This window comes from Anomaloglossus baeobatrachus, chromosome 1, assembly GCF_048569485.1.
Source record: "Anomaloglossus baeobatrachus isolate aAnoBae1 chromosome 1, aAnoBae1.hap1, whole genome shotgun sequence".
Taxonomy (NCBI): Eukaryota; Metazoa; Chordata; class Amphibia; order Anura; family Aromobatidae; genus Anomaloglossus; species Anomaloglossus baeobatrachus.
Window position 1 is genome coordinate 879,403,492 of NC_134353.1, and position 18,568 is coordinate 879,422,059.

At 41.6% G+C, this 18,568-nt stretch overlaps 1 protein-coding gene across 2 annotated transcripts in view; it reads left to right on the forward strand.

The window, feature by feature from the left end:
* Nucleotides 1-18,568, forward strand: part of GHR (growth hormone receptor) — a 511,317-nt gene that overhangs the window by 128,121 nt on the left and 364,628 nt on the right. The window lies entirely within an intron of this gene.

The window sequence follows — 18,568 nt, forward strand, 5'->3', positions numbered from 1 at the left end:
AGGAACATAGGGATGGTGGGGGTCCTGATAAGTCCATCCCATGGATATGTCATAGGTGTTTGCGGGGAGAAGATGCTTTTTCATGTCTTGAATGGATATCCTACAGAAATACAATTTTCATTGAACACATTTCTTGGTACATAGTGATGAAAGGTATAATATTCTTATATTCCGCTATTACTTTATTATATGGTACAAGCTTTTACCATTACTTTACTATATTTTTATCTCATAAGACTGACATGAGTCATTTGAACTTGTCCTCTTTGTGGATTTCCTTATTCCTATTGATATTTTTGAGCCCTATGAGGCCTTGTGTTCCCAAACTCTGCCCCTGCAGGGCTGTCTGTGATCCCCCTAGTAGCCAATCAAAGCTCAGCTTTCATTTGTGAAACTGCTCTGAAGATTTGACAGCTGAGCTGTGATTGGTTGCTATGGGCAACAAATGCAGTATTAATATTACAAAACCTTAGGTCCTGATTCCTGCAGGCAGAAGTAGGGTTAAGACAGAAGATTATCCGCAGATGTACAGTAGTAGTTAAGATTATATTAAGCAATGAGTCTCCAAGGCCTAATAAAATGAACACATTAAATATAACAGGCCAGAAGGCTTTTCGCTCTGTTTTCTCATAAATACATGACTTCTGTACACCCGCAATCCTGAATCCCTGATACTTAGCACTTGGGTCTAATGGCTGCAGCAGTACAGTACAATGTTATCCTTCCTGCCCATAGTCAGTATATACCAATTGCTATATACAAATTAATAGCTTACTTCATGGCTCTTATAAATGGCATCAATCATTTACTATGTGCACCGATATAAGGATCTTATAATAATCGTCAATGGGCATTTTTCAGTCATCTAGGAACAGTGGTGTAACTGGGGTTGGTAGTGCCCAGAGGCAAGGCAAATATTGTACCCCCTAAAATAGTAATAATGTCTCTTGAGTGCCCCCTTAAATTACTTAATGCCCCCCGAATGCCTCTATAGAAAGTATTAATGCACCTTGAGCATGGACACCACTATAATAGGCGCACAAGTTGCAATTGTACCTGAGCCATAGAGCCTCAATGGGCACAAAAGGTCCCTTTGTCAAATATAAAAAAATTATTACAATTAAAGACATGTGTTAGTTGGGGTCCCTTTGTGAAATTTTGCATTTGAGCTCAGGAGCTTCATGTTACGCCACAGCCCAAGTGTCTTCTTAAAACAAATAATGCCCCCCTCCCCGAGTGTCCTCTTAGAACAAAAGTGGACTTTAAGTACCCCCTTCAAAAGTAATAATGCCACCTTTGTGCTACCTCCACCCACAAAGAAAAAGTTTATGCTCCCCTACTGCAAGCAACCAAGTATGAAACCATGATCGTGGCAAAGCAGATCGGTGCAGGGTCGTGCCCAGACACCAACATCTTGTAGAACAGAAAAAAGTACAGTCCTGCACCAACAAATTACCTTGTCAGACGCTGCGGTGGAAGGAATCCGGTCAGACACTCCAGGTAATGCTGGCAGGAGGTTCACACTTGCAACCAGAGGAAAGTCCACAAAATATCCAAACTTAGTAGAAGAGAGCTGCATTCACTATCCCCTTGTGTAAAATTCACTTTATTAGAAGAGGTGCATCATGCAGGACAGAGGCCAGATGCAGACACTAAGGAGGACGACGGCAGCTTTGCGCAGTCCGCACTTCTACGGATCCTTCATTAAGACACGATCTTAATTCATCTCTTCTAATAAAGTGAATTTTTCGCAAGGCGATGGTAAGTGCCGCTCTCTTCTTCTAAGTTTGGACTGACATCTTGTAGGCCATAGGTCTGCAGTCTACACGACGGAGAGTGGTGGGAATATGGCTGTCTGATCTGCCACAAGCTCCAACATGATGCCAATATAATACTACGTTGTGTTCCCCGAAGATTTGGGGCAACTGACCAGTAGTCAAATCTTCTGTGTTTACCCCACCACTGTTTTTTTTTTTTTTCTTTCCATTAAAAAATTTGTGACCCTAAGAATTTTACAGCGAGAGCAGGACCTTGGTCTACTGGAGACTGGACTTTGTATTGGCCTACTAAAAATCCTGAGCACTTTTTAAACCCCCTTGGCTAACTTATTGTTCCTGCACTATCCTTTACAGTTGGCTAATACTAAACTCCCTTCTCAGGAAATTCTGGATCCATGTAACGCATAGTGAAAAGTCACAAAGAGGTTCTGCAGCAGATTGTAAAAGAGCTCTCTGCCACCATCTGTGGTTACTCGGGAGCTGCAAAGCACTCATTTGTTAGCAAACAATGTTCCTTGCTAAGGGAAATGCTATGAAAACCATTTCTCTGTGTAGCTGTTGGTACTTGGTAAGTCTTCTATGCTAATCAACAGTAATGAATTACACTTCATATCTTAGTCTTAGATGTTAGCTGTGATTTAAAAAAAAAAAGTCATGTTAATCATAGGGCACATAAGGCAGGAGCTTCTAGATTACTCCGAGCCCAACCACAGTCGAAATTTGTTCCATTCTTCTTAGTATGTAAGGCTTCTGTTTGCTGTGGACAGCAATGACGTATATAGAGGTGTCAGAACATCTGAACCCTCCAGACCTTTACCAATCTAATAATGTTTCTCAAAGTCTCCTTTAGTCAATAGATTAAGAAGTAAAGTTCCCTGAAGACATGGAGCATTATCAGATTGACATCAAGTCCTGCAAATCCTCAGAAGGCACATTTAATAACAATTGAGATTTCTCAGGTTTTCAAGGTTTGTGGAAAGCAGATTAGGAAAATCGGCAAATAAAAGATTAACCTCCTCCTGATGCGGTTACTTATTGGATCATACTTCGGTTACAGGTGTATGGAGCGGCTTAAGTAACTGAGCCCAAGTCATGCTCGGCAGGTGCCAGCTGTGTTACTCAGCAGTGGCCTGAGCGAGCTCCGAGTGTCAATCAGCAGCATTGACCAATTGTTCCAAAGGTGATAGACACCCTTCGTGGTGAGTTGCTGGGCCAGCTAAACACCTCCATTACTGCCATCTTGATGCCCAATCTGTGGCTCAGGAATAAGCATAAGGAGGACAAAAAAATAAATTTAAAGGGGTGGTCCATTTTTCAGTATTAGTGGCTGCATCGATGTAAAGCTCATAAAGAAGGCTTTTCTCAAATACCTTGTGTAGTAAATTCTTAATCTGAGCTGCACTATTGAGATCCGCTCACCCCATCACGTAACCCCCGGGCTCCTTGACCTCTGAAATCCGGTAATGTCACGCCAACTACCAGTTGACCCAACATCACCGCAGCCGGCCCCAGTCTTCCTGAGTGACTGGGCTGTGGGCGGAGTTTCACCGCTCTTCACAGCCTAGCATCGCTCCTGCTTGCAGTGCTCTGCAGTGATGGAGAGAGTGCACGTGATGATGGGCTGTGACGAGCGGTGAAACTCCGCCCACAGTTTGATGACCCTACTGTACCCCCTCAACTCCCCATATATTAGTTTACTCCCCATAGTCCTCTATATAGTATAGTGGACCCCATAGTACTCCATATATTATAGTACATCCCCCGCAGTCCCCATAGTCTTCCATATAGTATAATATACCCCATATTCTTCCATATAGGGATTGTCTTCCCTCACTCCCAAATTTCCTTCTTGGAATATTCAGTACCATATACGCTGAGTTTTTGCAGCCTGATTTCCTCTCTGATGTGTGGGTGTATATCAATGTACATTGAATATTTTGCTGTGGTTGTTATATGATAGCTGAAAGTGATTTTAGGATGAAGCTGATTTTTTTGTTATGCACCATGTAACCTAAGCAGGCGTCTAGTGTGAGAATAAATAATGGGAAAGAATCTTCTCTTTTGGTTTATCCGAGGAGAGTGAAGCTTTAGTTATTTGTTATTTAACTTTTTCTCTCATCTGCATCCCTTAACCTATAAAACAGCTTGTCCCAGGAGAAGCTTACAATCTGATTCCTGTATCCCTGTCAGACAAAAAAGTACATTTTATATTTCACAGTAATAAAAATATAAATATAAAGAGATAGCGGAGAGTTTGAAGTTAAGATTAAAATATTTATAAAAAAATATCCTTTTAGTACGACAATCCATTGTAGAATTGCAAAGTATTCTAGAGCAACGTGTGTTCACTGTTTATGGGAATCGACAGAATCCGCACCCGATCATCACTTGCGAATTAGATCCAAGGATGTACCTTGTGACGTGTCAATTATCTATTGTGACCTTCATTGGACATCGAATTGAAGATGGATTTGTTCTATGTCAGTCTCACTGCATTTGGGAAGGCGGGTATACTAGTAAGGAGTGATGATGGCACCATCCTTCATTGGCAGCACACCCGCCATAAAATAGCTGAACAACAAAAAGACATGATTAAAGGCAATCTCGGTAGGATGAACCCTCCTCAGCCGTCTATATGGGCAATGTAGGTCATAGAGAGCTAAATAAAATGATATATTGATAATATTTTAAATGAAAGGGGTCATTGCCACTGTAAGACATGTAGATCAGGAAAGCAGACTGTCACTCGTTACATATCTCACACAGGTAAGGACTCCTTTAATTTCAAAGATATCAAGGTATAATTTTATTCACTTTTCTATGACCTACATGAGGGTTGATTCTGTTGACAGATTCCATTCAAAACAATAGGTAGGGGGAAGAGTTAAAAATATATAGATAAATGTAATATATAGTAATTATAGTATAAAAAAATATATAGTATAGTATATAAAATATATAATATATAATATATAGTATATATAATATATGGTATTAGTATATAAAATATATAATATGTATAATATATAGTATTAGTATATAAAATATATAGCATTTTATATATATATATATATATATATATATATATATATATATATATATATAATACTGCAGAAGGATGCATAAAATATAAAGTAACTGGAACAGATGTGCAGTCCACTGTGAGGTCAAGTAACGTGCACACTAAGGAACACCGTATTCTGACAATACGGTACAATAAACAATATGCGTTAAAGGGAATCTGTTAGTTCCCCAGATCCTCTTATATGGAGTCTGACAGACCAGTGCAGATGTCGCGGGCGGAGGGGACGCGCTCGCCACGCTCGGGTCCGGGGCTTCTGCTGCTGCTGCTCGGTGGCTTGAGCGGTGGGCCGGACCCGGGGACTCGAGCAGCGCTCCTCACCCGTGAGTGACAAGGGATAGTTTGGGTGGGGGAGATTGTTCGTGACGCCACCCACGGGACGTGGTGATGATGGCACCACCGCTGCTGGTGACTTGGATCCCGGGAGAGATGGTAGGGAGCAGCTAGGATGTTGTCCCCTCCGTGGGTAGGGGGTTGGTGATCCCGGGGCCCGGTGGTGTAACGGTGAGGCTGGATGGCTGGGGTGCAGGGTTGCAGGGACAGCGCGGCGCGGTGCCGGACGGCACTGGTGTACTCACTCAGACAATCACTGACAGAGTCTCTGGTAAACCAAAACGGCCGGATGGACGGGTCCCACAGCCGGCTGCAGTGTTGTTGTGCTTTCCCCGGACGGCTGATAGTGGCTTTCTTTCCCTGCACCTGTTAGAAGTGTTCTGACTCCTGTGGTTGCCCACCGGTAGTCCGCTCCCCGGCGTATAGGTGCCGTAGGAGCCTGTTTTGCCCGCAGGCGCTGGCCCTTGGATCTCTAGCCTGTGGCGGTGGCTGTATATCCTCACGGTGTGGACTGTTGCCTTCTGTCGGGACTTGGTTGTTGGGGAACCCCTGGGGTTCCTGTCACACTCGGATTTGACTATTGACAGCGGCTCCAAGCCTGGTCGGGGTCCGATGGCCCTGCCTGTGTGCTTAGCTTCACTCCACTCCCCGGTTCGGTACCGGTGGGCCACCGCCCAGCCCCGGACCTTACGGCTTTGCAGAGTTCCACCAACTCCTGCAGACGGCCACTGCCATCTGCCAACCTTGCTATCAGTGCCTGGACTCCTACCCAGGCACACGCAGACATTTTACTCCTCTCACTTTCACCTCCAAAACTCATCTGTGTCCTTTTCCCGCCTCCAGGCCCGTGAACTCCTCGGTGGGTGGGGCCAACCGCCTGGCTCCGCCCCACCTGGTGTGGACATAAGGCACTGGAGGGAGGCAACAAGGGTTTTTTGTCTGACTGTTGTAACTGTCTAGGGTGGGGGGTGTGTATGTTGGTATGTCTGTGACTACCAGGCTAGTCCAGGGCGTCACACAGACACAGGCAAAAAAGGGCCTATGGGTTAGAATAGTACATGGGCCCTTTGCAGTCCAAAAGTTCTGCCTATGACAGAAGCTGATTGCTGCTTTGGAGGTGGAAGTGGCTCCCTTATCTCTTGGACCCTTGTTCGGCTATACAGGTTGCACCTATGACTTGTCCCCCCCCCTGGTTCACACCAAGTAAAGTCACTCTGTGCCCTTTTGCCTTGGCCAAACATTTAAGTGCTCCTTCCAACCTACTTATTTTCTTTTATCTCCATTCCGTTCCCTTCTTCTTTGATTGACAGTGCTCTAGCTTTAAAGAGCCACAGAATAGTGGTGACAAATGGAAATTAACTAGAACTACTGAGGTAGTCATTTTGACTACTTTGCACCATGTATTTCTATATAGGTGTCACGAGTCGAGTAGTTCTAGTGTTAAGTAAGTGGGAAGGTGCACTAAAATGCTTGGCCACACCACAGTGCACTGAGCGTCTGTGCTTGGTTTGAGCCGTCATTCTGTGCTGACATCCTCCTTAAAACGCCACCATAATGTTTTTCCTAGATTATAAAAATGTTCCTTTTGTGCCATAAACTTATTTCTGTGTTCTAAAATCAGGATTATATATAGCTTGTAGTATGCAAATTAGTCAGGAGTAGTCCGGCAGGGTGGTGACTTCCCAGACTAGTTCTGCTTATGAGGAGTGTGATCGACATTCACCACCCAGGCCACGTCACCATCAGACCTCTGCAGCTGTAGAGCACGAGAGCAGCGTTCTGCCTTTCTGGCCAGAAAGAGTCTTTAGTGATACCCATCCTGTTCTCCAAAGAAGGCTGCAAAGTGTGATTGGCATGATAAATGCTCTTATCCAAGAGTTACAGAGCCCTGATGGGAACGTTGCCTCTATGATGGAAGGTAATCATGACCCTCTGGGCGTGACTAGTTTGGGGGAATCAGTGCTCCCCCAGACTAGTCCTGGCCAGTAACTATAGTGCAAAGTATATTTATAATGTGATTTTTCAAACATAGGAATAAGTGAATGGCACCTTATAATCAGGAATATACTAATATAAAGTTACAGTGGCGATTTTGGAGAAGCTGGGAAGCTAACACGTCCCCTTTACACTAAGTAGCGAACTACTCCATACATTTAATAACAATCAGAAAAGATGAGCACTGCAAACCTACTCCCTTTTATCATAGGGTCCAGACAATTAATTAACCAGTGAATGGTTCTAGCTTGTTCACAGCAAAAGATAATCCAAAAAACATAGTCGTTCAGCACTTGGGGATTAAAATGTCTTATAACTTGATTCACATATTCACAAAAATTTCACTTTAGCAATCAGGACAGCAAGGACAAACCACCAACGCGTTTCAGGCTAACTAGGACAAGAGCTTTCTGTTATCAGCATCATAGTTTCTCTCGGCTCAGGACACTTTCTTGGAAAAGAAAACACAAGGATGTCATTTACCAGGAGATAGACCTTGTGACAACATAGCCCCAAACCCCATGTCAGATGCATCGACCTCCACGATAAAAGGCTGTGAAATGTCAAGTTGACTGGGTATAGGTGCTGTGGAAAAACGTTTTTTCAAAGAGGAAAAAGCTTGCCAGCTTCTACATAGTATACAATACTGTCCACATAAAATGAATCAACTGGAAATTCGCCTCTACTGAACAATAAACACATGGCAAATAAATACAGGTCAACTCAACTGCTGTCAAGAAAGTAGTGTCACTCCATATTTTTATTTTCAATAATTAAGAAGGGGGAGGAGGAATTTGATACTATTTCATAGTTGAATACGATTGAATACAACGTAGATAAATATAGACTTTTATATCTTAAAGGTTCTATTAAGGGTTAGGTATAAGATAGAGATGGGACGAATGTAGGGAAGGTTGTTTTGTGTTGAGTCGAGTGATTAAATTGAGGAAACGGGGACAGGAGGGAAGGAAAATTAGGGTAGAGGGTAAGGGAGAACAAGGCTTAACCAATCATTAAATATAACTGAAACACACATACAAGTTACTTGTGATTGAATAATTGATCTTGTATGAATAGGATTCTGTTCACATTATAGTACATCAAAAGGCATGTTCTGCATTGTCTGTATGGCGGACACCCTCAAAAACTCACCTTTCATAGACAGCATGGTGCAGGAAACAGAAATGTTTTGTTCATTGCACACAGTGAACAGGGCTCTGTCCACTTAAATGCAAGGTACTTCATAGTATGGCCCTAATGTGTACACATAATTAGATCACATAAGACTTTGGTTGGGGTTTGCACTTTTTCAATGCCCCCCCAAAGTAAAAAATAATTCTTTGTTTTTTCAACAAACCCAAAGCACCAGAACTCTTAAGGCCCTGTCACACACAGATAAATCTTTGGCAGATCTGTGGTTGCGGTGAAATCATGGACATATTGTTCTATTTGTACACAGCCACAAACCTGGCACTGATTGTCCACAATTTCACTGCAACCACAGATCTGCCGCAGATTTACCGGTATCTCTGTGTGTGACAGGGCCTTTAGGCTGCTTTCACACATCAGTTTTTTGCCATCAGACACAATTCAGCAGAAACATGAAAAAATGCATCCGGCGTCTGTTGACACCGGATGCGTTTTTCCCCCAATAGACTTCTCTTAGCGCCGGATGGCCTTGTGTTCCATCCGGCGAAGCCGGATCCTGCAAAATTTGCTTGCCCGGCATCCGGATGGAACGTTGAGGTGAATTTTTTTTGTCTACGGAGAAAAACTGTGTCGCACCGTACGCCGTGTTTTATAATGGAAGCCTATGGATGCTGGATCTGCAAAAAAAACGGATTATGGCCGCCGGATCCGTTTTTTTTTCAACTGAGCATGCTCAGTATCATAACCGATCTGTCAAAAAACGGAAGAAACTGATGGAAAAAATGGATGTGACTGATCCGTTTTTTTCGCCGGATCCGTCGCATCACTTTTTTCGCCGGATCATGCCTGATGGCAAAAAACTGATGTGTGAAACCGGCCTTACTCCATTTAGTATTTTGGCATTCATGTCCACAGAGCTGAGGATACAGCCCGTGCGCTGAGCCTTGTATATGACGTGGTGTGAAGCACAGTTGATAAAACTTTTAGCACATACTCTTTCTTCTCATCTGCCAAAAAAAAATGTGTAGTCTTTAGAACATAGCTACACGAGTTATAACATGAGCCGATACATTAGAAAAACCCCTTCGGGGTCAGCGTGTTTTATTGAAGGTATTGACTATGATGATAAATAAACTTGTTGGCGATAAATTACTTAGTGCTTCATCTTATTTTGTTACACACTTGACAACTTTTTTAGTTTTGCATCGACGAGCAGGACAAGTAAATATTTTATGAAAAAAAAAATGTTGGATTTTTCGAAATTGTTGCTTTATGGCGGGGAATAAACTGATGTTTTTTGTTTCTTACTATGTTTGTTTTGCCACAATTCCCACTGTGTTTTGATTTTTACACTCTTTTCGGTTCTATCTAGTAGTCGCTTTTTTGTATCCTCTGATCCTTAATCTTGTATTTATATCTCAAAATATGACTTCAAAATCTGCACATGTACTTCTGGATCTAGTGTATTCTACTATAAGAGCGACCTCAAGCAGAATCTTTCACTAGGTTTTTAGCTGTGTAATTTGAGACCAGCATGATATAGGGCCTGAAACCCTGATTCCAGAAATGTGTCACTTGCCCATCTGCGATCTGCTATATTGATACAATCCTTGTTTTCACTGCTGCAAATCTAGAACTGCTCAGAATGCTGAGCTCTGTATAACCCCGCCCACACCACTGATTAGCAGCTTTCTGTGTACACTATACATTGTTAAAAATCTGCTAATCAGTGGTGGGGACCGATTACATAGTGCAGTTGAATTAGTGTGTCTCCATGCAAACTAATGTCAAGAAAATTGCTGATTGTTAGTGGTGTGCTCTGTAAAACATGGGTGTATTTATGGGTGCTACATCATTATGCCATACTATCAACAAATCATCTATGTAGCACCCATAACAACAAATACACTGCCTGAATGGGCTCCTGTGGGAAAAGGTAAAAAGTTCCTTCCACTAACTCATTCAAATATTTCTAAAGGAACAAAAAATTTTGTCCCCATTGGGACCCCCACCATTTGTAAATGATGCCGATCATCAATACAGCAAAAATTAGGATTCAATCAATAATCTATACACACTAGTATAAAATCCTTAGATTCTTCAGAGAAAGTGCTGCACTTTTGCTGATGGTAACCAACTGCTTTCAGGGCTTTTCCATCACAATTAATGAACACAAGCTCAACGCATCCGAACTAATGAATGTGGACAGAATCTCTGAGTGACCCTTTTTACATGGCACCTTCAATGGAGCAGATCAACATTATACAGTGGGTGAAATAAGTATTGAACACATCACCAATTTTCTTAGTACATATATTTCTAAGGATGCTCTTGACATGAAAGTCTCTTCAGATGTCAGTAACAACCTATCCAATTCACACAGGCAAGGAAATCGAAGCATTGATGTTCATAAATTTTAGCTATTTGTAATATTGAGAAATGACACAGGAAAAGTATTGAACATACTTACTGGAACTTCGTACAACAACCTTTGTTAGTGATGACAGCTTCAAGACACCTCCTGTATAGCGAAACTAGTGTCCTGCATTGCTCAGGTGTCATTTTGGTCCATTTACACAAACTCTTCAGATCTAGATGGTTCCATGGGCTCCTTCTATGAAATCTGAGATCTAGTTCCTTCCATAAATTTTCTATTAGATTTAGGTCAGGTGATTGGCTCGGACATTCTAGCAGCTTTATTTTCTTACTCTGAAATCAGTTGAGAATTTACTTGGCTGTGCGTTTGGCATCATTGTCTTGCTGAAATGTCCACCCTCCTTTCAACTTCGTCATCCTGGTAAATGGCAGCATACTTTCAAGAATTTCTCAGTACATTTGTCCATTCATTCTTCCTTCAGTCATATAAAGTTTTCCATTGCCGTATGATGAAAAATAGTCCCACACTATGATGTTCCCACCTCCACACTTCACTGTTGGTATGATGTTTTGGGGTGGAACTCTTTGGCATCCAAACAGTTCAATTTTGGTCTCATCTGACCAGACTATATTCTCCCAGTATTTCTCAAGCTTGTCTAAATGTTGTTTATTAAACTTTAAACATGCTTGACCATGTTTTTTGATCAGCAATGGAGCCTTGTATGGTGAGCGTGCATAGAGGCCATGGATGGAGGTTGAGTGTATTGCTTATTGTTTTCTTTTAAACAGTTGTATGTGCTGATCCCCGGTCTTTCTGCAGCTCTCCACAGGTGGTTCTTGACTTTTAGACAACTCATCTGATAATTCTTTTCACTCCTCTGTTTGAAATCTTGCAGGGAGCACCTGGTCGTGGCCATTTTATGGTGAAATGATGTTTTTTCCACTTCCAGATTATGGCCCAGACAGTACTCACTAGAATCTTCAGTAGTTTAGAAATTCTTCTGTAACCAAATGCCATTAATATGTTTTGCAACTATAAGATTGTGAAGGTCTTGAGACAGCTCACTGGTTTTACCTGTCATGAGATGTTTCTTGTGTGGCACTTTGGTAATGAGTCACCTTTATATAGGCCATCACTTGAACCAGCTGATATTATTTTTCAATTATTGGCAGGATTGCTTTCTAATTACTGATAGATTTCAGCTGATGTCATGACTTTCAATGGCTTTTGCACCTCTCTTTCTGCATGTGTCATTTCTCATTATTACACATCACTACATGTATGGACATCTATGGTTTGATTTATTTGCCTGTGTGGATTGAATGGGTTGTTACCAACATCTGGTGAAAATGTCATGTCAATACCATCTTTAGAAATATACTTACTTAGAAAATTGGCATTTTCAATACTTATTTCACTCACTGTATGTGGCTGGAGTCCTGTTAGCAACTACCTGCCTGTAAGTTCTTAGTTTAGATTTTCTTTTTCTTTCTGCTTCTTTTTTTTGAGATTTTCATGTTTATATGGTTATTTCCTCTCCTTAGAAATTCTGTATATGTTATGTATACTGTAGATATACAAATCTGTCAGGATCACCCTCTTTTATCTTATTTACTTTTTCATTTTCTTCATTTACATTTCTCTTAAAATTGGAAATGTTTGTTGTTTCTATTGACAAAATGCAACATAAAATAAATCACCGTAAAGCCGGGCGCGCACAACCGTATTTTCGTTTTCTGCTGAATTTAATTTATCTAACATCCAATGAACTTTCCATGACCGGCGGTATTTTTGACCAAACTAAACATAAAATTACAGCAAACATTTGCAAGTGATACAGGCAAAAATTAGAATGGTTAAGTAAACAATAAAAAAAGAAAAAGTTAACATCAAACTGAAAAAGATCAAGGATTTTGGAGAAATTAATCAGATATTGAGCCCAGTAACCTTTGTACGGATTAAAATAACCTGTGTGGCATGGTTTATAATCTTTCCTCGCTGCCTTTGAAAAAGCAGCGGCCATGAAATATTCATATTTTAGTTCATTTATATTCCTTTGTCGTCATGTGATGCAGAAGTCGCACGCCGGCAGTAATGAGCTAAGCTATTATGTAAAGGTTGTTTAGCGGATGATCAACAAGTGAATATTTGTGACCGATTACTTGCAATGAAGTGTCCACAACAATTTTAATCTGCTGTATAGTATACTACCCCTACATATTACACAGACTTGTTTAGGTCCCTTCCAGTTTCAGCAGAATGCTACTAAGGTGAAAACGGGCAACGACAAGAATGATTGCAGATTGAATGTTATCGATTGGTTGCTTGCCACTTCATTACCAATGGGTGAACACATTATTATTATTATTATTATTATTATTTATTATTATAGTGCCATTTATTCCATGGCGCTTTACAAGGGTTACATAAAAACAAGTACAATAATCATGAACATTACAAAAACAGACTGGTAGAGGAGGAGAGAGGACCCTGCTCACGAGGGCTCACAGTCTACAGGACGAGAGGACCCTGCCCGTGAGGCTCACAGTCTACAGGAGGAGAGAGGACCCTGCCCGCGAGGCTCACCGTCTACAGGAGGAGAGAGGACCCTGCCCGCGAGGCTCACCGTCTACAGGAGGAGAGAGGACCCTGCCCGCGAGGCTCACCGTCTACAGGAGGAGAGAGGACCCTGCCCGCGAGGCTCACCGTCTACAGGAGGAGAGAGGACCCTGCCACGAGGGCTCACAATCTACAGGAGGAGAGAGGACCCTGCCACGAGGGCTCACAATCTACAGGAGGAGAGAGAACCCTGCCACGAGGGCTCACAGTCTACAGGAGGAGAGAGGACCCTGCCACGAGGGCTCACAGTCTACAGGAGGACAGATGACCCTGCCCGCGAGGGCTCACAGTCTACAGGAGGAGCAAGGACTCTACCCACGAGGGCGCAGTCTACAGGAGGAGAGTGGACCCTGCCACGAGGGCTCACAGTCTACAGGGAATGAGTAAGGGTACAATAGGTGAGGACAAAGCTGGTTGCGCAGTGGTCTACTGGACTGAGGGTTATTGTAGGTTGTAGGCTTGTCGAAAGAGATGGGTCTTCAGGTTCCTTTTGAAGATTTTCACAGTAGGCGAGAGTCTGATATACTGGGGTAGAGTGTTCCAGAGTATGGGGGAGAAATCTTGTATGCGATTGTGGGAAGAGGAGATGAGCAGAGAAGGAGATCTTGTGAGGATCTGAGGTTGCGTGCAGGTAGGCACCGGGAGACTAGGTCACAGATGTAAGGAGGAGACAGGTTGTGCATGGCTTTGTATGTCATGGTTAATGTTTTGAACTGGAGTCTGTGGGCAATGGGAAACTAGTGAAGGGATTGGCAGAGTGGCGAGGCTGGGGAATAGCGAGGGGAGAGATGAATTAATTGAGTGGCAGAGATTAGGATAGATTGGAGGGGTGCAAGAGTGTTGGAAAGGAGGGCACAGAGCAGGAGGTTGCAGTAGTCGAGGCGGGAGATGATGAGGGCATGCACCAATGTTTTTGCTGATTCTTGGTTAAGGAAAGCACGAATCCGGGAGATATTTTTGAGTTCTAGTCGTCATGAGGTTGAAAGGACTTGGATATGTGGCTTGAAGAATAGAGCAGAGTCGAGGGTTACTCCGAGGCAATGAGCTTGTGAGACTGGGGAGAGTGAGCAACCATCAAGTTTGATGGAAAGGCTTGTTGGATGGGTTGAGTGAGAGGAGGAAAGATAATGAATTCTGTTTTGTCCATGTTAAGCTTAAGGTTACATGCGCACACTGCTTTTTTTGCTGCATTTTTGGTGCGTTTTTGGCTGCAGTTTATTTGTCAGCGTTTTATTTGTCAAAAGTTTGTGACAAAAACAATGCAGCATGTTCATTCTTCCTGCGTTTTTGTCAACATTTGTCACAAAAACGCAGGTTATGAAAAACGCACCAAAAACGCACCAAAAATGCACCGAAAACGCAGCAAAAACGCACCTATAATTACAAGCATTTTTTGTGACATTTCCAGGCTCTCTCTGACAAGGTGCAGTTTTGGCTGCATTTTGCCTGCAGTTTTGGCTGCAGATTTGGCTGCAGTTTGTGAACACAAAAAGATGCAGCGTGCGCATGTAGCAATCGCACAGAGAAGGATAAACTAGCAGACAGACATTGCGGAATTTTGGTTAGTAGAGAGGTGATGTCAGGTCCAGAGAGGTACATCTGCGGATCATTGGCATAGAGATGATACTGAAAGCTGTGGGACTTCTATGAGCTGTCCCAGGCCGAAGGTGTAGATGGAGAACAGCAGGGGTCCAGAAACTGGACACATATAGTCTTATTAAAGGGAATCTGTCTCCAAGTTTTTACTATGCAATCTGATAGCATCATGATATAGGGTCTGAGACCCTGATTCCAGCGATGTATGACTTATTGGTCTGCATGCTGTCATTCTGGTTTAAGCACCGTTTTCTCTGCTGCAGTTCTAGCAGTGCTCAGAATGCTGAGCCATGTATAACACCACCCATACCACTGATTGGCAGTGTTCATCATGGATTTCAATGAATAAAATATATATTAAACCGCAGCTTTTCTACCAATCCTATATTATATTTTGTGCTGCATGGACAACATGACAGGTTCCCTTTAAGTATACACATCTATACACATGTTTACACAGTATTGCAAAGTTGTGTTTTAATTTTTTTACCAAATATTGTAATCTCATAGCACATATCTCAGAATATATTGAGTGAAGAGGAAAGGTAAGGAAGGTTAGACCTGTATCGTCATCATATAAGGTTGAGTCGCTCTGGTCCCATGGCGCAATCTTGTGACAGTAACTTTGGAGTGTCCGGAAGTTAGAAGTTATATCACAAACTCTCAATACAAGTCTATGAGAGCAAGAATAAGGCTCTCATAGACTTGTATTGATTTGTGACCTCCATCTCACTCCATAAATACTGGAGCGCGTTTTTGATGAGTTTCCCCTGCAGAAACACTCTAAGGATGCACAAGTGTTTTTTTTTTTTTTAATCTGTGTTTTTTTCGCATCTAATGCAAGTCTATGGGGAAAATTTGCACATAAAAGTCAGTGTGCCCGCACTTCAGGTCAGTTTACAATGAGTAAAAAAGAATCACAATGCGCATGAGATTTCTATAAATCCCATCCACTTTGCCGGAACTGTAAGACACTGTAGTTTTGATGCAGTGATGACTCACGTAGCTATATAGTTCCAGCAAAGTGGCTCCTAAATCATATACAGTTATTGGGGAATGCTGTGTAGTGATGGGAATCTACAAGAGTTGTCTTCATCTGCTTCTTTGCGCTGGGATCTTTACTTTTTGCTTCTCAGCCTGGTTGATGGCACCGGATGAGTCTTCAGGTCCATTGTGTATTACGAATCTGCAGAAATATCGTTAATTCCATGGATTATGTCATTGTGAAAGGAGGCAGCATTTAAGGAACCTCAAAATCCCTTCCTTGCTGCTAATCTCCAATAAATGTGAAAATTGAGATCCCTCAAACTATCCTCTCCCTTTAATATATGTGAGACAGCTGGGCCTGTAAAGACATCTGCAGAAGGGATCACGTGATCCCGCCGAGTAATTAGAGCCCGGCAAAAGCAGCGGCGAGAAGCTGCTGTGTCAGAATCAACATGATAGCTCATAAAGTGGCTCATGTGCAAAGTGCTCGCGCCAGACGGGAGCTTTTTTCTGTTGTGTTATTGCCGCAATGAGGAATCGCCAGAAGTACGAGCCTAGTGGGTTACACAGACACAGGTCCGTCACATTTCTTAATCAATTATGCACTATTCATTGCTTAAATAATAACAACCCTTAAGGTATGGGCACACCAAGGTTTTGTGCTGAATTTTTGGAGTGGAAAATGAGCAGAAACTCCAAATTTTTTAAGCAGATTTGGGGAGTTTCAGCTCAGTTTCTACTCTGAAAACCTCTAAAAAAAAAAAAACAAACAAAACCTTTTTTTGCAAAATGTTGTTTTAAGTAAAAAATGGAGCATTTTAATTTTCCAATAAAGTGAAGCCAAGTTCAGTATTTGGTGAGTTTTTTACCTCAGTATTTGGTGAGTTTTTTACCTCAGTATTTGGTGAGCTTTTTACCTCAGTATTTGGTCAGTTTTTTACCTCCAGTATTTGGTGAGCTTTTTACCTCAGTATTTGGTCAGTTTTTTACCTCAGTGTTTGGTCAGTTTTTTACCTCAGTGTTTGGTGAGTTTTTTACCTCAGTATTTGGTGAGCTTTTTACCTCAGTATTTGGTGAGCTTTTTACCTCAGTATTTGGTGAGTTTTTTACCTCCAGTATTTGGTGAGTTTTTTGCCTCAGTATTTGGTGAGCTTTTTACCTCAGTATTTGGTGAGTTTTTTACCTCCAGTATTTGGTGAGCTTTTTACCTCAGTATTTGGTCAGTTTTTACCTCAGTATTTGGTGAGGTTTATTTACCTCAGTATTTGGTGAGTTTTTTTTACCTCAGTATTTGGTGAGCTTTTTATCTTCCATATTTTGTGAGCTTTTTACCTCAGTATTTGGTGAGTTTTTTACCTCAGTATTTGGTGAGTTTTTTTTACCTCCAGTATTTGGTGAGTTTTTTTACCTCAGTATTTGGTGAGCTTTTTACCTCAGTATTTGGTGAGCTTTTTATCTTCCATATTTTGTGAGCTTTTTACCTCAGTATTTGGTGAGTTTTTTACCTCAGTATTTGGTGAGTTTTTTTTACCTCCAGTATTTGGTGAGTTTTTTTACCTCAGTATTTGGTGAGCTTTTTACCTCAGTATTTGGTGAGGGTTTTTTTACCTCAGTATTTGGTGAGGTTTTTTTTACCTCAGTATTTCTTACCCCAAATCAGTAGTGGAACAATCAGAGGAAAAGTATAATAGAAACACGGGCATCACTTCTGTATTTATTACCCACTCCTGGTCTTGTCTTACTAATGCTGAGGTAAAAAACTGAACATGGCGTTAAATGTTTATTCCCATCTCCAAGATGCTGTCCCAATATGTAGTAGGTGTAATAATAATCATATTGGCAAATACCTCCAATGAGAAATGTAGTATAGTTCTCTTTATTAGCTATGTCACTTACCTCATGTGCAGGGCATTGCAGCTTAGGTATCGATAGTTTTACAGTGACAATAGTTAGTGGCTCATGGTCATACCCATGGATAGTTCATTCTGTAATGTGCTGGAAGTTTCCGTCTTCGTTTATTCTGGGCTATTCTAGTAGTACAGACGAGGCACTTTGACTGATAACCAAATGTGCTAAATCTGTACAAATAAAATGTTATTAAAATCAGGGACTGCAGCTAATAAATGGTAGTAGGCGCCGAGAGGCATTAGAGATGATGAGTGGAGTACGACATGTGAAGTAGATGCCATCAGTCGATTACTTTGACATTCACTGGCTTATTTAATAAAACGTGTAAAGCCGTGGTGCGGACATGTTCATCATTGGATTAGCACCTACCACAAAATAGGAGGATATGTACTTAACAGTTAATTTCCCAATGCCATATTGGAAGGAATTGGATAACCTTGACTCTGTACCCAGAATAATAAAAAGTTGCTTATTGTCACTGCTTCACTAACACCAAATGTTGGTCTTTAAGGCCCTTTAATATTACCATACTGTATAGATGGATAGGTAGATATTTACTGCAATTATACCATTTTATGCATTTTATCAAGTATCCATAGTAATTGTCAATTTAGAATATTATCTAATATTTGAAGCGGTGTTTGATGTGCATCAGCTTCAAAAAATGTATATACAAACCCTTGTAGTAATAAGTATCCTGGCTACATTATTTTCGGCAGCTATGGTATATACTTCAGCTTTCAT